Here is a 21,016-nt window from a genome sequence, read left to right as displayed (position 1 = left end):
TTGACCTCACTTCTGCAGCACCTTGAGGTGTCTCCCTACGTCTGCTTGAACTGAGTGCAGAAGTGGGACTAAAAGGGATTCTCAAAATGCTGAAGTTAGATTGTTTAGCAGCTTTTACAAAGTGTGCGTTAGAATGTTGCAATATTAGACCTTTTCAAAGGCAGATTTTTCAATTGTAACAGAATGGAAAAGACTCCTGGGAATGAAAACGGGAATAAAGTAAACCAGAACACACAAGCATCCTTTGAATATAATGCAGCAGCCTTCATTAACAGACCTTCTACTAGTGTGAAAAATTAAAATATCTTTCTTTGAAATGGTTGGCAAATAGTTTAAAGCTCTCTACTGAAATTTGGTCCTTGCATGTATGGATTCAGCATGACTGGAAAGTGGAGCCACGCCTTCATTCAACAGGCTTTTTTTAGTGAGGGTCAAAGTCACCTTTTAAGATTGCCAATGTGATCTCAGCAGATGCTGTGAAGTTTTAAACAGAGCAATAATATTACTCACCATTATGTTCCTCAAACTAGAAAGTGCCGTGTGACACTCGGGCTTTATTTTGTTTTTACTTTGTGGTTTGGGTTAATTAAAAATGAATGGATTACCATACGTTAATGAAAGCTTGTTTTATGCCTTTTTAATTTGCCTGCTGACAGCTTTTGAGTGTTTTTCTCAAGGCTCATATTTTGTGTTAAGTACATTATCAGTGGGGTATTTACACCACCGTGCAACCGCGCCCGAGTCAATAATTAATAAAAGAGTATGACTGTTGTTTTAAATCAATACAGTTTTGTTTGTCTTTTGCGACTATTTTTTTCTTTTCATTAAACAAACCCAAGAAAGGCGCTCGAGAAATCTCTTAATAGAAGTCAACATGTTTGTGCTGAGAGCTGGCACACCTAGGACAAACTTATCAAGTCCCCATGAATGATCTCACCATTTTGCTCAAATTTCAGTTATTTAATTACTTTGTCTGTTAAAAAAAAAAATGCTGCTGAGGTTGCCTCCCTCCCCCAGCTCCCCCTTAAAGAGCCTAGGACTTATAATTGACCCAGTAGACAGGAAGCAATTAAAAAGAAGTCTAAAAAGAAGTCAAACACATGAGGGGCTTTGAGATCAAATTTTGACAAAGGGAAAAAGAAAATTCCCGTGTAAGCATGTTGGGGTCTGGCTTGCACAACTGTCACATGAGTTGACTTTTAAAAGACCACGTTACGTAAACAAATCATTTTAAAGCAAACTGTGTCACGGAGTAAACATTAAGGAATCGTAGCACCCCTCAAACTTTGTCCTGCTCTCAAACGGTCTAAAAAAATACACTTTTTTCATACAAAATAACTTTTGCTCTTTTTGAGGTTTGATATATGAGAGACCCGCTGGTTTAAACAAGCACATGGGAGCAACAGATATAGGTGAACAATCTCTATTCAAATGTTTTATATGGAATCCTAGCCAAGTGGAAACAGATGTGCTTCACTTGTGACCTATAAAAAATGATATATGGTCACCAGTAATATAGTTCAGCAGAGGCCAGCAGTTCCAATTTGCTTCACTTTGCTGCATGGTACTCTGCGTTCTGTAAATGTGGACATATTTTTTAAACAAAAGTTGCAGGGTTTTGAGCTGGGAACCTAAAAAAAAGAAGAAATGACTCAGCTGAATGAAAAATCCATTTATTCGTGATTGCAAAGCCTTCGAAGCTAACGTTTATTTTTTGCTATGCCCAATTTCTGTTTTCACAATCACAATTCATCAAGTTTCATTATTATCATTTAAAAACATTTCTTTTTTCACCTTTGAAATTTTCAGGGAAGGCTACAGTACTTTTGTATTGTAGCCCAGCTATTCTTCAGTTGCCTCCTGTAAAGTTTTTGAATATATGCGAAATACTCACACAGCGATAAAGACCCCAAATGTGTTTTGAACAATACAAAAAACAAACAGATCTGGAAGAAAGTTTGGCAAGTAAATAAATAAAAGTTATTCATTTTCACACATTTCCAGAAGCTACTTTGCTTAGTCTGGGTTCTGTTACCACTGGCTAAAGAGCAACAGCAACATAGCGATCCACATACAGACACAAAGATGATCTTCCTGTGGCTGCTGAGAGGACAACAAAGTCTAAAAAGTCCCGATGAAGAGGGACAGGTCAGTGTGACAGGAGACAATGCTTCAAAATCTCCATTTACCTGGACAGACAATAATAGAAATCAACTTTATTAGTGAACTGTGCAGAGGATAATCTGTTGGCGTTAATACCCTCTAGCATGAGCAGGAAACGCCCGCAATTGTTCTCTCTAATTAAGATGAATACCACCCTACAAAGACAGAGGAAAATAAGTGACCTCACCAGTATCTTTAGAGGTCAATAATCTTTCAGAATAATTGCCTGAAATTTTAATTGAAGCAAAATCTTACTTAAGCATTCATCATTGTGGACAGACATTCCTCCCTTCAATTTTGCATTCTTATTAATTCAGCTAATTTAAAAGTAACCGCTTTGTGCCAGTATAAAGGAACACAATTATAAGTTTTAAATACATATAGCTTATTTCCATAAAACATTACTGTTCTAAATACAGAGGCTGCTCACCAAGGCATAAAAGATGGCCAAATTTATGCTGGCTATTGCCTCAGATGCTTAAACTTATTACTAAGTCAACAACCAGTGTCGAAGGTTTTTCAATTTGCCAAAACTTGCACATATGACTAAACAAATTGCTCTTGAGGGCTGATTACTTTTTAAAGGTGGGCTCCCAGTCACACGCTTCAAGAAACACATGCTGTGTGCAAATGCGCAAGGTCGTATGTAAATGCAACAAAATCGTATCCTTTAATACACGTTTCCTAATAGGTCTGGAACGGCACCAGTCGCAGCCATTCGACACAACTGTTTATTAAGCCAAATTAGTCCGAATGAAATCTTTCCAAGCCGATCAAATAGTTTGCTTGATTAGTAGTGTGTTCATCCTGGCACAGTGAAGAACAGATGAATCCAATAGGGGGAAAAGACGAGGAAAGGCAACTCTAATTTCTGAGGACAATGAACTAAATTGTTCTGTCCCAATTTCTCAAGAGATACTTTGTAATCATGGTAAATTATTGTTGCATGGTAAAGTGGGAAAAGAACAATAGCGGTTGTTCCAGACTTTCTGCGTGTTTGCACAAATAAAGAGATATTTCAAAGATTTTAAAAATAAAAGTTCCATTACAGCACACACGAGACTGTTGGGAAATGACAATCTGCATGGAAATGTTGGGTTTTTTCCTTTTATGCACTGGCAAACAACAACACATCATCATTATCATCACAGATCCACTAATGGCTGATTGCAGTTGTAGTTGGTCAACACTGCTCTTGTTTTTTGTGTGTGTCATCTATCAAATTATTATATGCCTATAAAATGTTAATATATCAACATCAATGTAATATGTCCGTGTGGGATGCTGATATAAAGGATACTGAAAGTTAAATACAGATTGTGCCTGTAGACTTTAACACAATAGCTCTGTGGCAGAAGAGATAAAATTATCCCCATTTTTTCTTTTTATAATTATGAGTTTCTGTCTATCTGATGCAAAAGGAAAAGCTAAAGGTCTCAGCATCTGTGCAGCCTCTTACCTATTGTGCTTTGACCTGCCTGATGCATTGAATTCTCTCTTGTGAGCCTGTGTTACAAACTCTGTGTGGGTGTGTTTTTTTCACAAATGTTCTCAATAGCAAACCTCACAGACGTAACCTTCAGAAACATGCTACTTCATACCGCTTCCTTTTAAGCCACCTCGAATTTGTCTGCATTAGGGTTCGCCAAAGAGGAGAAATTAGTCAGTGATGTCAGGACTAACATAAATACTTCTCACGAAAGAAGCAGAATAAATAGGGGTCAGCATAATAAATGCAATAAATGTTCCACAGGCAAGAGGAAATGGAAAAATGGAAATGTGCAATGGATCCCATCCATATTTCAGGCGATGGGATAGGCTTGCCATGTTTAACCTAACGCTGGGATATTTGATTAACTGTGTTAATCATTTCCCATCTGCACTGGGCCCCTGTCTCTGCCTTTTGATTAAATTCCGACTAGTCTTGCATTGTTCATTATGTGTACTTGTCAAATAATTGACTGCTTGCAGGCAAAAAAGGAATGTACGGCTTTCAATCTTGATGAGGAAGTGCTTTAATATCATGTCATTCACTTTGCATGTCCAGGAGATGAGTGGAAGGCACAGGAACATGTGCATCCCCAGTGGAACCTCAGGGGTAGAAAGGTTATCAGGAATTTGGCCCAGCTGGCTTTCAACACGTTTTTTGCCCCTAAGGGTCGCGTCCAGGGTCAAACACACACAGACTTTTCTGTGAGTTATCTGTCTCAGTATGTATGGAGAACGCATGACAGGAATTCAGTTCTCAGCGTGATCTCCGATGACGGGGGTGTGATACGCAATGGGTAATGTTAATTAAAACATCTTTAAAAGGTAATTATGTGTGCTGGTTGGCGTGCTGTTTGTGTAATATATTAGCTTTTTTTCAGCATATGCAGACTGATTATTGACGTGTTCCATATAGATTTCCTGAATGGAGACATGAATAATGCCATTTCAGGTGTCGCCTTTTTATATTCAAGACTTTCTAATGCAACCCTCCTTTTTAATTACTTCACAGCACTAGTGAATCAAATCATAAAGCTGTCAGCCTCCACTAAGAACGCAGACCTGCTGCGATAATGATACCTGACTCAAATGACAGCTCCGTGCTGTGTTATTCCTGGGGTTAAGGGTGTGTAACTCCAGGCTCTTCAGCATTGTCTTTGCTCCCAGTCTTAATACAGCCTTGTTTCTGTCGCCCTTAAGAACGAGGCGTACCCCTCTCTATGCATATGCAGCGAGCTGACAGCCGCTCTTTTTCCTCCTCAAGGATAAACTCATAGCGACCACTCGACGCCATTAGCCTTGTAACATAAGTAAAACTCTGCTGAAGCGAATGGGAGGAATAAAAGACAGTGGGAAGGGGTTATGGTCATGTAAGGCCATTTTGCAATCCTGTTATGAGCCACATCTGTGTGAATAATTTATTCCTAAAACGCTTGTTTCCAGCAGTCTCAGTCAAATCACTTCATTGTGGAAGTTAAATGAATTTACTTGCATGGCTCCACAAGAACTGTCTAATGATAGACTTTTAATATTATGCCCCTATTGTTGTCACACTATTCACTGTCAAATCTACAAAAGGGACGGGATTTAATTAAACAACTACTTGTGGATTTCATCTCGATAGCTATGGCAACATCCTAACATCCCTTGCCAGACTGCAGGTTTGTTCTGCATCACGTTTCATTCAGCTCCACTCAAACTGCTGCTGCAGAGATCACAGAGAAGCCGGTTTCAGTTAGAAGTTAGCGCATTTATGTGGCTAATGATATGCTGCTGACAGCTAAGAAGTTCATCCTCGTTATTGTGTCCACGTTAAAGAAGCGTTGGGCTTCAGATGCTGCTGGCTCTCCAAATGAAGCCAACAGCGTTTGCGAATCTTCTGAGGATAAAGAGAAGAAGAAAGATTAGTAAATATGTCTGTGTGTGCGGGAGGTTCTCCACAAATTACTAGAGTGAACCTATAGGTCACCGCTTTGCCATGGTAAACATAAGCCGCTAGAATTGAGCTCAGGAGCTTTCCCACCATCTCTCCGAGGTGGCAAAGGCTCAGCCACTGCTGCATTCTTGTGTGTCTTACCATTAAAACCCAGTGAATACCCCGGCGACAATGGTCATGTGGTCAATGTGGAGGCGGCGGAGCAAGCGGCTCAGACTTGGGCAAAGGGTGATCACTGGAATGGACTCATTAAGTCACAGCTGTTGTGTTTTGAACAATGAGGCGAGGGTGCTTCTCAAACCTCTCCAGCACCCAAACATTGAAACCTCAGCTGAGGATGTTCTGCAGAGTGGGGGGAGAGTCGACAATAGGGGGAGGCCTGAGTAAAAGCAATTGCATCTTTGTCTCTGAGAGCTTAGTAAATATTTATGTGTTTTCTGTCCATTCTGTGTCTGGAAACGAGTGTGAGGACATAGGAAGGTCTTATTTGAATAGGCTTCCACTTGTGTGTCCTTGTTCACAGGCACCGAAATAACACGACGACCATCAATGGAAGAAAGCCTGCTCAAACAAAATGAAATATTTTATTTATTAGTCCCATTCTCTGTGCGGATATCTCATCTGGCTCAAAGTAAGAGTTGCCTTTGAATACCCGGTGACAGTTCATCTGATGCCGCATGTCGCCACAGTAAGAGGAAGCCAGAAAAGCAAAGGCAGTGACCTCTGTAAGGTTTGGGGGTCTCAAAACTATAACACCCTTCCTCTCCTAACAAAGCAGTCCCCTGCTGCTGCAGCCCTAGTAGTGAGGTGCCAGCACCATTGCAGTAGATTGGATTAGAGAGATGGCTAACTGTGAGATGGAGCCTAAGCTCACCACCAGTCCCATTTCTCATGTAAATGCCACAACAGTTCATGGCGCTCGATATAATAGAATGGATACAACACGGTTAAAAGTTCCTTTGTCTGAAAAATTACTAGCTGTGACATCGGTCGGCCAAGATCTTTTTCTTTTTTAAGTTCTCCACTCTGATGCACTGGGAGTGCCTGGGAAATAACCAGAGAAATGATCCTCGACTCATGTCATACTGTATTACTCTGCCAGCGGTTTTCATGGAGTAGAGAACTCTTGATTTGTTCTGTGTTTCCTTTTCCCTTTCGTTGGAGTCGGCAGTGTTTGTTTTGGAGCTGACAGCTGACGTTTTAGGATTCCGGAAGCGAGCCCACCAGCAGTCATGAAATCTTAACCTGTAACAACAAAGTTACTTCAACACAGCATTTATACTACTGGCAACAATGACAGTTAAAAACACGCTGGCAAGTTTAAGTGTAAACTTCTGTTTTATTCTAGCCTCTCACGTACGGTTGAAAGGATGAGACGTGGAAAGCAAATAGTGAAAAAGAGGCTACATAAACAGAGAGAGTGGGTGCTGGAAGAGCCAGAGAGGCTCAGGTTCAGGTCACCAAATCAAAGAATTCACACCCTGTCACCTCGGAAGCATGAGTAAAGAAACCGAGCCTCCAGATGACAGAGGAGCTAACTTCCACTTAAATATTTATTTGTGTTTAGCGGATACCCTCTGCTTCTTCCCAGGTGAGATCTGGCGTGTGAGATCCCCACTGCACGTCTTCACATGACCTCTCTTCACTCAAGATCTGTCTCATATTTTCCCGAGTTCGACCTGGATCCAATCACCAGAAGCCGGCAGAGCGGTTAGTCCTGTGAAAAAAATAATTAAACTCAGGGGTTTCACATGTAATTGTCAAAACAAATTAAGGGGCCTTGTGCGTCTGACTATGTTATTTAAAAAAAAAGCGACAGAGAGCGAGACCATTGTGTGTGCTCTTTCTTTTCTAACTTTCTTTAAAACAAAACCGGATCGCTCTTTTTGTTGTTTTTTTTAAGTAATTGCAAATATTCTCCACCACATGCCTTCGTGCTTCCTCATATTCCCATGCTGAAGCCTTTCTAAATCCCCTCAAACTTGTAGTTTGTTTAAAGTGAGGAGCAATGTGATAAGACCTCTCCTGAGAGGCGAGAGCCATTTCAGTCAGCTGCCGTTTCAGTTAGGTGCACTGGTGTGTATTGGTTAAGCTGGTATTGGACCATCTCAAATTTGCCCCTTGGTGTCAGATAAGCGCACGCCCCCTTCTACCCACTCTCTGGACTGATCCCCCCACTCAACCCCCTGCCAATCCAACCCTTGTACACAGACACGAAGGCACGCATGCACACTCACACACACGCACTTCCCACACAGCTGTTTCCCTCCTCTGGGGGACTGTCAGGGCCAACTGTGCAGCCACTGAAATGAGCTGCTAATCCCTGTACAGACTCCCGAGCATATTACAATGCGCCAAGCCATCGGTGCATTCGCCACTGTGTGAGCACGAGCGATTAGTCGCTATGCATGCATGTATACGTTTAGGCGTGTGTCAATCTGTTTGAGTGCCAGCTGCATGAAGCAGCGTTTCTTCACGAGAGGCTGAAAATTATTGTTGTTCTTCTCCTATGTGACCTTGGTAATAGCTATATATCTGCTTGCCGCAGTCTCTAAGAGCACAACCAATTGCCATTTCAGGAAGAAGATTCCACTTCTTCCCAACAAGTGTTTCAGCCTCCCCTCTTTCCCTTTCATTGGAGCAAAGTCATTATTGGTGCTTATGAAAGTGAAATGAATGCGAGCGTAAGGGGATGGATGTGAGGTCATGGCCTCAGGGTCTGTGGGGAGTGAGGATGCATAAACTCATCACCTCGCGCTGATGGAAGACCGCTCACCTCAAACAACACGTTTGTTCCTCTCCGCTCATCACTTCTTTTGGTTTTTGGCCTCACCACACACCCGAGCGCAAAAGTATGAGCAATCTAGCCTCAAATGGTGTTCACAAAAAGCCATAAATAGAACATTTGAAGAAAATTCAGTGTGATTACCTGAAATCAATATTATAAGGAAGTGGAAACGCAGTCTGAATATCAAAGGCCAGAACAGCATGCCTTCCCTTTAACATTTCTCGGGTTTAATTGCAAAGGTGAACATTTCTTTGAATCTGTTAACATTGTTATCGTGGAACTTTTGTGAAATCATGCATTTTTAAAAAGGAGAGCTGATTTAAATCCCCAAATAAGAACTGAAATATTCATCAGTTTGATTATGCTTGCCCTTCGATGAGCTAATCAAACTGATAGACTGAGGAGTCTAAGGAGCCTCTGCATTAACTCCATAGGTGCAGATATTTTACATCAAACTGGCCAAGCTTCGTGGATCTTTGATTCACTGTCCTGTACCAAAAATGTTACAAGAAGAATCTCAAAAATATTACATGCATGATTACATTAACGATATCACTTATCGTTTCGATTCCCTATTGATTCTCTTACAGATTCTGACTGGCTCCACTTTGACTTTGTCCAAATTAATCCCATGCTGTGTGGTCAAATGTTTGAGCTAAGGTATTTCCCCTCTTATTTGAAAAAAGCAGTTATGATACATGCTACACACTTAAAAGTAATCCAGTACATTACTTCATTACTCCCGGGAGAAAGTAATTAGTTGCACTACTTGTTACATTACTTTCGTGTTACTTCGTAAAATAACACAAAGCAAATTGTCTTATAATTACCAGTTAATGATGTAAACCTGTAGGCTACAGCCCCACACACCGTCACAAATCCCGTACCCAATGAGGACACATATATGGTCTTTCTTTCTTTAGTAGTTGGACATAAACACAAAGCACAAAACACAAAACCAGCGCTAAGAGACTTTAAACCGATCGCCATGGTGATTCTGCCGTAGAAACATGAACAGGTAGAGATGGAGGCTGCAGCCCGACAGCTCATCAGTTTGTTACCTGTTGAAGTTCAGGTTGTGGCTGCTGGCCTGAGGTCAGCATTAACTCAGCTTTCATGTCACTCTGGGGTCTTGATCAGCTGAGCATTAGCACGCTGTACAGCTTGCAAAGAAGTTGTTTTAGCAGTGTAAAGACTGCACCATTATATTGTATATGACTGACATCATATACAAACATCAACGTTTCTTCAGTCTAAATGGATTTTCAGACATTTTTTCAAAATTATCTCCCAAACTTCAGGTGCTACTTTTCTCACTCAAAAAATTAAAAAAAAATTGGTCTGCTAGTGGAGAGTAACACTAGATTCCACTAGACTGGAGACTAGTATTACTAGTAGTGGATTAAATAAAAATAAATTGCTGTACACCCAACTTTACCTGACATATTACACATTACACAATTTTCCAGTATATTAACAGGACGTTGACCCTTTTCTTTCAGTCGTCTCCATGACTTTCATCCTCTCACTGCTCACTCAGACTGACCAGCACAGATTCAGACTGAGGCTGCTGGCTTGTGGTTGGCTCTGACTTTAATCACTTAACCTTTGTTAGCTTATTTCGATTATCTATATTCAGCAGGGCGATGGTCATTTAAGTGTCTGATTATGTATGTTAGGAACGTTTTTGTGATGGTCCCCTCGCGGTTTATGTTGTGAACTTTGTGTCTTCGTGGAACGAAGACACACTAGCATGTGTTTGTGTGTATTCTTTATTGTCTGTATTTCATGACAACCCCTCCGCATCCTATGGTGGTGTTTTGCTACATCCTGCAATGAAGAAACAAAAGAAAGAGAAGTAACAGTCATTTGAAAATTTGATAAAAAGCAAAAAAATAATACGGAAAACAACATTTTGTGACATTTCTTTGTGAAACGAATACTTTTTTGCACTTGTGATGAACTTAGTTAATCACACTTTTGCTGTTAGACTTGGTCAGAGGTGGGAAGTAACAAAGTACAAATACTTTGTTACTGTACTTATGTAGAACTTTCAGGTACATTTGTATATATAAGAAAAGATACATTTGATAAATTATGTATTTTCATATTGTGAAACTTCCTGCAAATCCAACTAAGCTAAACTAATTTTGTATTATTCAAATGTTGCACTGGGTAGTTTTGCCCAGTATAAACAGGTTAGTTTGCACTAATGTGGAGAATTCCCAGTAAAGCACTGTGTTGGTCTGGTGCACAGTGACTGTGGTGCTCATGGTCAGATTTAGGTTAGATTCAAACTCAGCACATTCATTAGAATTAGAATTTAAATTTGAATAGTATTTCTGTTCTAATGTATTAATATCATTTTATTATTATATTAATAAAGCAAAAGGTTCAATTGCATTTGTAATTTTCAGTTTTACTGGAGTAAAAAAGTTGCTTCAGCACTTCAACTTTTACTGGAGTATTTTTAACGCTGGTATTTGTATTTTTACTTAAGTAAAGAAAGTCTGTATTTTTGCCACCTCTGGATTTGGTTTGTGTTCATCAGCAACGTGCACAAAATACGTCCTTTCTTATTTAATGTAAGGGTCTCTGCAGCGTCCTACAAATCATCGAGTAAAATGACTCCAGTACTTTAATTTTATTGGACAGGAAATCTTCAGTTCTGACTTTTCCCAATAAACAAAATGTAAAATTCAATGTAATGTCGGTTCTACACATTTTAAAAATGTTTCAGGGGGAAAGCATTCAACTTAACATAGAAATAAAACCGTAACCAGGTGTTATTGTGCTAATTCCCTGACAGTTACAATATTAACCCTTCAAACAGAAAAAATAAAGAATGAACACAATACTTTTGTTACTTCCACTGAGGACAGACTGTCAAACTACCTCGAAGGAATTTCAGTATTTTGAATTCCACAGATAGCAGACTGTCTACAGGCATAACAAGTGCAATTTTTCACAGCTACCTGCCTGTAACACATTGTCCACTTATCCATCGTCAGGCCTCAAAACAAAAGCATTCAAGTTTCCACCCTGCGCCTGTGACGTCCGGCCAGCCATGACTCATGTAATCCTTTCCTCTATAAGACAAGGAAGGGTACAAATGTTATAAATATTATACATTCGACTGCTTTAATCACATCTTCAATCCAAAAAAAGAGAAGAAAATCCACATTAGTGGACAAAGACATACTCTGTTCGAGAAGCAAAAGATCCCTAACAATCGTTACAAATTTAAGAAAACCTACTTGTAGATTGATATGTGTCTGGCAGACGTAGGTGAGAAAATTGTGTGTGTAATCGGCAATTACTCTAATAACAGTGCTGACATGCACTGGAGGGTAGGGTTTGGGAGCTGTGTGTCAAGCGGTTGGTGAGGGGAGAAGAGCCAGTAAGGTCTGCTGAAAGCCCTGTCAGGGTTTCCAAGTGATGGTTTGTCAACGAAGCACTCCTGTTTCAGACAGCGTCAAGGCTCAGGTGGCTCCAGTGGGCCTTTCTACCTCCACATGGTGTGTCTCAGGTCACGGCTGTCCAGAGTGCTGGCCTTTTTCCACCCTTCCTCCATCTGCAGGACATTCCTTCTTCTCCCTGTGTTTACTAAGCTTTTTAGTCTGCTTACTTTACCACCTGAACTCCCGAGCTGTATTATTTTCCTTGAAACATTCCTGAATAAATTTCAAATATGACTACCCAATTCTTCCCTTTAGCTTGTTGGTTACACTTCCTCCATTACACAGCTATGCTGGGTTATATTTAGTTGTGGGTAAAGGACTCCAGCCCTTTACTGGAGGAGCAATAACAAAGGAAAAATAAAAGGAAATCATTAGCAAATGTTTCCAGAGGTTCAAAAGCAATACAGACACTGAGGTTTCTGTGTCATCTTTTTTTCCATATGGAAGATGAGATATTTACAGATGCATCAATATGTATGTACCTCACTGTAGCGAGGCTTCAGCAATGCAACTGTATAGTTAGGATCAGTGGTTTCTCACGTAGGGGTCGTTCCCTCCTCAAGAGGTCATGAGATATGTCTGTCATCTCAGTCATGAAAGGATTAATGGGGTGGGAGGAAAGAAAAACCAAGTTCTTGTATACAAATCTGTGTCTGAGTTTTTTAATGTTTGCTTTTTGTGAGAAATGTTTAGCAGTTTGACCTCTTTGATCCTGAAGAATATTAGTTATATTTTAAGTTCAGATTAATGTAGTGGAATAAAACCTCCAATATTTTCCCATGAAACACAGTGGAATAGAAAATGGAATAATGACTTTTAACCAGCAGATGTATTTACTTTTGGTTTTTTTCACCAAAGGTAGTTTGGGAGAAGTTTGCCTTCAGGGTTTACTGAGACACACTTAATACGAGATCCACAGTGATAAAAAAAAAAGTTAGCAGAACTGGTCCCGTGTCTGTCTCAGATTTATCGGATTTTTCTCAGGGCATCTTTTCATGCACCTAAAGGACAAAAGTACTGGGTCCCCTGCATATTATAGTTGATGGACTTTTGTTCATGTGTATTTTTTATGTATTAAGGAACAAGGATCTAACAGGAAGTGTACCAAACACCACAGCCTTTATAGCCCAGGCTACTGTACACTAGATGGATAAAAACACTGTGACACACCTCTTAGTTTTTGAATTCAAGTCTTTTATGCCTCTGTTGCCACAGAGGTATAAAGCACCCAGCCGTACAGTCTGCCTTTACAAGCATTTGTAAAAGAAAGAGTCGCTTTCAGTGAATCAGATTTCAACAAATCAGTTTGTGAAGTTTTTTTTCTAGATATTCCACAATCAGCTGTAAGTTGTATTATTGGAAAGTGGAAGCATTTAGGAACCAAAGTGTTTCACCCAGGAAGTGGCAGAGCACGTAATGTTGCAGAGCGGGGTCCCCGAGTGCTGAGGCGAACAGTCGCCAACACTCTGCTGAATCAATAACCGCAGAGCTACAAGCCTCCTCTGGCGTTAACATCAGCACAAAAACCGTGCACTGTAAACTTTATGGCATGGGTCTCCATGGTTGAGCAGCTCCTCTAGGTGCAATGTGTAGATGGCTCAGGACTGTTTTCATGTTGTGTAATTTGCAATGTCAGTTTCAGCTAGTGAAAGAGGACTGAAAGGGACTTCCAATGAACAATTTAAAAATAGCAGCCACAGGCACCAAAAAACAACCTTGAAGGAAAAACTGGTTAACTTCAAACCAGGAAATTGTCTTTTTGAGCTTCTGAATCTTTTTGATCACAGCTCAGATATTAGTACAAATAATGACACGTTATGCCCTAAAATACACAGAGATTTGTAGAAACTCCCACCCTTATCAATAAACTGACCTTCTGAGTCTATACTCACCTGACTTTGTTAAGCTTAATGCCAAAAAGTCATTTGTGGAAGACAAATCTGCATTTTCCTTGTGTGTAGGAGGGATATGTCACATAGACAAGAAGAAAAGAGCAAGACTTTAATGCTGATGAGTCACATCCTGTGGGATTTGGTTGCTGTAAGGTGACAAATGCACTTTGATTTACATCTGGATGATGTTGATGATGTTTTTCTTTTGTTAAATGGTAATAAAGTGCACGTTTTGCACAGTACTTGAAGCTACTATTATTATTTTTCATATTTAATCAAGGTCACAGAATTTTCCAATCCTTAACCAGGTGCTGAGTACTGAAACGTAACCATGAAAACATTTAATCAATCTTTGGCTGGAGGAAAAAAAGTTTAAGACCGTTCTCATTTGTTGTCTTCTTCTTTCACATAGAATGTAAAAGTTGTGTGAAAACTAAAGCTTGTTAAAATACGTTTTACTAGAGCTACACTGTAATTTTTTAAAGCATTTTCTCACTCGAACTTCATCTACTGCAGAAGTAGCTGCAAGACTTACTTAAAAATGTTGTGAAAGAAACAAAAACTGGAAAAAGATCTCACTTATTGCTGATACTTGGCGCGCGTTAATGTGAATCAAACGCTCTCCGCTAATCATATCGTTAAGCACATACATATAAAAACACAACATGCGAGAGCTCTGTTGGCCATTATATGCACTTGACAGCTTAAGCATAACTATTATTATACGGGCATGTACGAAGCAGTCGTTCCAATTAGTACATGTAAATGAAAGGGCCTAATAACCGCCTATGAATAATTCAGATGTAACACTGGTGTCACATTGATTTGTTCATACGAAGACTTGTGTTAAAAACAGCCTCTTCATTATAAATGACCACTGAATTACTCATTTGTGTCATGGCCTGAAGAGTGATGTGGGTTTCAGCATAGTAAGTGCTCATCAAATTATATTCAGTAGGGCAGAGGCTGAAGTTTATTTACTACCTGACAAGAGAAATATTTGAATATCAAACAAAAAAATCCCTGACTGTATGCTTTCAAGTAGATGCAATGTGCTTTGTTAAACATACAAGCAATCTTTTGAGCTGTGCATACTCATAAGCTCATCCTACTGTGCATGCATTCATGTCACCTTTGGAAAAATAAGAATAGGTTTGTGGTTGTTTGCCTAGCTTTATGCTCATTGCATTTCATATTGAATTTAACCTGCTGAGTTGGAGCCCATTCAAAAATGCAGTGTGCTGTGCTGCAACTGGAAAGAGGCGATATTGAACCAAGCTAATGTGCATTTCTATTGGCAAACCAATGCACTGTAGAAGTCTCTGACTTGATAACATCATTCTTCTTTCAGTGTTACACAAAAGAATCTGCATGCTTCAAGGTACCCAATCCAAGAAGATCATTCTTTAGAGATGGTGTTAGCCAGGCAGAACCCGGGTGAAAAAACGGATGAGTTGTTTAACACAAAATGATGTCATCACCAAATTCCCCCTGTCACTTTAAAAAAAAGAAATATTCAGCCGCTGCTTATTCTGCTGTCTCACAAAGATGTCTCTCTGTGCTGATGTGTGTAAGCAGTGCCTATGGGAGGGAAGCTGTCAAGCTTTGATTGTGACAGAATTTAAATAACAGTTGTTGCTGACCTAATTATGGTACTTCTGCATTTGAGGTAATGTGCCTGAACCAGTTGAATGATAAATTAGGAGTCTGTGCATTGAAAATCTATCGCGCCTGAAAGCAAACCGAGAAAGTGACGCTGGTCCAAACAGCGCCGGCTTTGTTAACTTGTCTGTGCGTTTCAGTTAAAAGCAAAAAACACTTGTGGATCACCCAAGACAGGGCAATGTGTTTGACTGTGCAACTTTCAAACCTGGAAAAAAAGAGGATGAAATTGGAATAAAAACCAGCAAACACAATGACCGACAGGCGGAAATAAACAAAAACAAACAGCCAACATCAATTCAGCAAAAAAAGAGACAGACCAGAGGTGAGAACTGAAGAGAGAGGAATACAATGAGAAGGGGAGCAAGCCTCAGCAAAACCTTCCAGCATGAAAGACCCTAACCACTATATCTCCTCCCTGATAAGACTCCAGAAGCTTATCAGCCAATGGGTAATTTCAATTAAAAGGGGTTTTGCAAGACAAGTGGTTAAATACCTCAGAGGGAACCTGTCACCACAGGAGAGGTGGCAGGCTGCCTTCACTAGACAGTGAAAGAGTAGGAGAGGAAGAAGAACAGAGTGCTGCATGAATGGCTGGACTTGGCCCCGGTAGCGGCACGTGATGAGCGTTATTGCATTAGCTCCTCGCCAATCACATAATGAACTCTCTGTCAGACGAGACAAAAGTCCGGCCACACCCCTGCAGCACAGCAAAAAGCTAGAAGAATGTGATCGGTAGGATTAACAATGAAGGAACCCTGAAGGGAGGCAGAGAGAGGCCTTTTGCCAGGGAGAGATAGGAAGATTCAGGAGCTTAGTGTTGTCAAATGTTTTATTCAGCCATGACCGTGAGTGCTGCCAAACAGATTAGCCTGTTTACCAAAGGTTCTCATTTAAGAGATAAATCTTTAAATGTTGGATTTGGTGGTGGTGGTGGTTGTGTGGGAGATGGGGAGGGGCAGCATCTATGTCACACTAAGTGGGGGTGGGTGGGTGGCTTGGGGTGGGGGAAGGACATCTAACGCGAGCGAGTAACAAAGCAACTGAGAGGTAGAAATAAAACTTCTCATTAAGCTCCGAGTTGTCTGAATTAATGACAGCTGTAAGGAGACTATGATCAATATGCCTCAGAATATCTCTCTCCCCGGGTAAGATGAGGATCGAGCTATCTTCACACCAAGCAGGTTGAATGGCTGATGTAGATGGTGTGCTGGGATGGGTGGGGTGGGGGTGGTGGTGGTAAAGATTTGACTGTTTTCTTTGTTGTAGCTCAGTGGAATTCTTGCCTCTCTCCTCTCCTTCCCTCTTCACTCCTTTTGTTCTTGTCTATTACAGCGGGGGTGATGAGGCTCCCCTGGGCGTGTTCAGCTACAGAAGCCCAATCTCAGAGGATAATCATCTTCAAGATACATCAACAGGGCAGTTGTAATTTTGAATGACTGGGAAAAAGAGAAGCAGAAAAACGGCAAAGACAAAGGAAAAGATCAGAAAGGAAAAAAACAACAACACGACTTTGCTACCGTAGGTAGAATTAAAGCACCTTTCCTATGGAAAATGCTCCCCATGTTTTATCTACATGGCACACTCCCATCACATTTGCTTTCCTCCCTACTGGTTCTGTGCTGAACGCACCCACAGTTTGGCTGCGAAAGCTTCAGTTCTCAGTCAACTTGTTAGAAAAGGACCATGCCAAGCATTCCACTCCATTTCCAATTAATGATGCTGCTCTTGGCAGGAAAGTAGTAAATGACTACCAAGAGGGTTGTTTTATTTCCCAAGATGAAGTATACACAGCTTCCGTTTCTCAGTCAAGAATTGATAACTACCTAGATCCTATATGACCCACTTTCTTACTAATGAGAGGTCATCACACACTGGGTATAAATGTCAGGGGAAAATGTTGTCATTTCTGTTGGGCAATTCTTTAGTGCTTTATTGACCTTAAGGGACAGGCCAGGTATTCCTGGCAAGTGGCAGGTGTGTGAGTTAGGGACCGAAAAGGACAAACTACTGTAGGGCAACTTTTAATGGAACCAATGGGACCTATGTGTGTTTTTGTGAATGTGAGAATGCTATGGCCCCTCCATGTGCACACACACACACACACACACACACACACACACACACGCATTACAATATAAGTGAGCTGGCATTTGGCTAACGATAACAACGTGATGGACGTTTGGTAATAGATTGCAGTGCTGAGGAGCTGCTGACCATTATATTTCAGAATATTCAAGTATCGTCTGTCATTTCTCCACTGACACACGAGAAATGGAGCCAACTCTATCTGCGTGCAATGTGACAGCTTTCTCTGGAAATCTCATTGGCCACCTGGCTATCTCGTTCAAATCAATAACAACTCAGCCTACCACAGCTGTAGAGTGAGCCACCCTCCAAAATGGCAGCCATATGTCCAGTAAAAGCAAATAAATAACTTGCTTAAATCTACACCAAACACTGGATGTTATTCAATAAGTCTTGCACAGCACAATATTTTCTGTTCTGAAGGCTACAGTTGTCAAACTGGCTCTAAGAGTGCTCAAAATTCGAGGTAGTGTAGTTACAGAGTTTCAAGTAGGTTCAAATGTGCAAATCTGCGAATTAACATAGGTCTTGACATGGAATAGCGGGGAGTTGTCATAGAGGATCATGAATATTCAAGCTTGTGACCTAGTTTGAAATGCTAGAGCAGGACAGTGGGGTGCAGGGTAAAAATCCATCTGAACTCAAATGTACCACAGCAATGTGGTAATAGGAATCAATGTGGGAGGGATTTAATCGTAATTACTCAATCAACTGTTGAGCTACCTTCTGCTTTACAAAAAGAGAGGTTTACTCTCCTCTCACGTCTTTGTGATGCGAGCGTGGCGTAAAAAGCAGGAAAGTAACACGCTTAAAATAAATATTTCGATTCAACAATCGAGCCACAAGACACTGAGCCTCTCACGCTGGTACCCCATCACAGATCCCTCCAAGACAAAGTGTGAACACCCTTCCTCTGAATCATGAAGCAACATACTGAAGTACACAAATGAAAAGTGTTTCATTCTTCCCAGACCATAAGTTAATAAAAAATCCACTCTGTTGGCACCAGACTGTCTGACACAAACTCAAATTGATTCATAATTGAGTTTGTATAGATTTTTATCCAGCTTTTGCTGGTTACATTAGGGCTTGACTAGTCTCATTTTGCAGTGGAGTGTAGAGCAAATGCAACCCATGCTCTGGGCTCACTGTGCACCGTGCATTGCAATAACTTGCTCAAATAATAACGGCCTTTGAAGGACAATTTTGCTTCTCTCTACTCACCAGCGTGCAGCCACTGAAAGATGTATTTAGGGTCATCTTTTTCCCCTGACACAAGGCTGTTTTATTCCTATTAAGGTTTACATTTTGCATTTTGTTAAATGGAGCGTATAATAACATAAGGATTTTTACATCAAATCCAATTCTTGAAAACAAATTAGCGCAGCTGTCAAAAGCACGTTTGCATCATCAAAGGTAGATGAGCCATCTGAATCGGTGACAGCTGTGAGGTCACACATCAAACACGAGAGCCTACGGTCCTATCTGAACACCATCACGTGACATGTGACATTCGTCCTGAGATGACGATGACGCTGATGATTATGCTGAGCAGAATGAGTGACAGGCTCCGCCCACTGATTGCTTAGCAACTGGGAGAGGACCTCAAAAATGGGAGCACTTCTGATCAGAGCGACTTCAAACTTGACACTGACATACTCAGGTCCCCAGCAATACACCCACCAAGTCTGAAGTAGATCAGATGATGCTGATGAGACAGATGAAGGACACGCAGACAGGCATAAAGAGGCTGCTGGTTTTATTAGTGACATGTTTATTATTGTCTAACACAAAAGGTGCTTACAGAAAAGGTTTGAAGAGCAACCCTTTTAGTTCTCTTGGGTTTAGATTTTTAGTTTTTTGCTTTTACTGGATTTGTGGGGTCGGTTCAAACTGTAGAGGGTACTGGCACAGAAGCTGAGCAAATACTGCTTTGCAGGAAAATATATTTTAACCATTTCCACCTACAAATTTGCAGTATCACTTGCATACAAGTATTTTACCTCGCTTTCCAATAGAGAGCGTACACATCTATGCTCTCCTGAAAACTGCTGCTCCTTTGATGAAAACAGTCATTTTACTTCACAGAACAAGGGAGCTGCTGGTCTGCCGCTGCCTCAAATGGTTAGTCTGTTTGTGTTATTGTGTAACTTTGGTGTTTAAAGGGTTAGCTTAGAACGTGTTAAAACACCAAAGGAGTCTGGTGGCTTTGAAGAGGGCAATATAATGGCTTCAGTTCCCTTTAGAAAAGAGCCGGTCTGACAGCAAGATAAATATTTTAAGTGTACGCTTGACTGATACAGATAAAATAAATGTTGTTGCTAACAGTGTCCACAGCAATACATTGCTTAGATCTGCGATCTATAGACTGTGACTAAGTGGCTCATACAAACCCACAGTAGGGACCCTGCTACAATCTGTAGCAATAAAGAGATTAATAATAATAAAAATGTCTTTTTTGGTTCTTTTGTACCTCCATCTGCTTTACTTCCCTTTCTCCCACCTTCTCCTCGAAGACCTCCTCGAGTGTTGTTATAGATTGCAAGAGGGAAGACTGTTCCTGGTGCCACTAGCTTCTTTGATAATTCAGGATCTCTAGTGCCTGGATTACAAGCCCATTGACTAAGCAACACCACTCATTAAAGAAGTCTTACACAGATAAACCAAACAAACGTAACCAAAGACACACTGAGATCCCTGAAATTGCCCAGTACAACCACACTTGCCTTTGTTGAAGTCTTACTTGTAGTGAGTGCTTTGTGATTAAGAAAGAGGCAGGCCATTCATCAGACACTGCTGTCCATTCAGTCCTCAGTGGGGCCTGTCATATAGGTCTCTATCCAGCCCTGAGACATGGTCAATCTTCAGCCAGACAGCCACCTCCCACTGCGATAAAAAAAAAGACTAAGTTTGGGATTTATGGCCGATCTGCCACAGGCCTCAACATCTCCTTAGGGAGGACATAAAACACTGAAGAAAACAGAATGTAAGCAGTAACACACACATTTGTCTTTATGGCTCGATGTACTGATAATGATGTTTGATTTTCCATTATGTTCCAATGAAAGGTGAGAGAAATCAAGCCCGGTGTCTTGATCTCCTGACCCACGACGGTAAAAGTTCACGTCCGTAATGTAAACCTTTCCTGCCATTTCCGATGGGATTAGGCACCAAGGTGCTCGTTACGTGCGCCTGCTGAACAATATCATGATAATAAAAAGCATGCCCCGAATCTCGCTTATATGCAGTGAGGTTGTTTTTCTCATAAGGAGGGACCCAAGGTGGCTCAAAGCAGCTCTTCAGTTGTAAAAGGAAAGTCAGCTGCCATCACTTACCCATCCTTTGTATAATATGTCTTTGAAGGATCTTGTGCATATTTAAATAAGGGTATATGTGGTGTGCATTGACAGTGCTTCATTAAAAGACTGAAATATTCCCATTTCATTTGGCAGAATCCCCAGTGCCGTATTTATTGGTTGTCCCTGGCAATACCGTGGAACATTAATAAAGCACACCAATATTATTCAGCTTGGGGGAT

The 21,016-nt window shown here is 40.7% G+C and overlaps 1 long non-coding RNA gene across 1 annotated transcript in view; it reads right to left on the bottom strand.

Annotated features, from left to right (window-relative positions):
* Window positions 1–11,353: 11,353 nt before the first annotated feature.
* The window catches only part of LOC109194852 (uncharacterized), an 83,316-nt gene continuing 73,653 nt past the window's right edge, over window positions 11,354–21,016 (bottom strand). Inside the window, exon 5 of the long non-coding RNA XR_003214092.1 lies at window positions 11,354–11,464. This is a non-coding gene — a long non-coding RNA (uncharacterized LOC109194852). The remainder of the gene's footprint in view (window positions 11,465–21,016) is intronic.

Source organism: Oreochromis niloticus, linkage group LG15 (genome assembly GCF_001858045.2).
Source record: "Oreochromis niloticus isolate F11D_XX linkage group LG15, O_niloticus_UMD_NMBU, whole genome shotgun sequence".
Taxonomy (NCBI): domain Eukaryota; kingdom Metazoa; phylum Chordata; class Actinopteri; order Cichliformes; family Cichlidae; genus Oreochromis; species Oreochromis niloticus.
The sequence above is the reverse complement of the archived record's forward strand: the minus strand, read 5'-3'. Positions and strand labels throughout refer to the sequence as shown.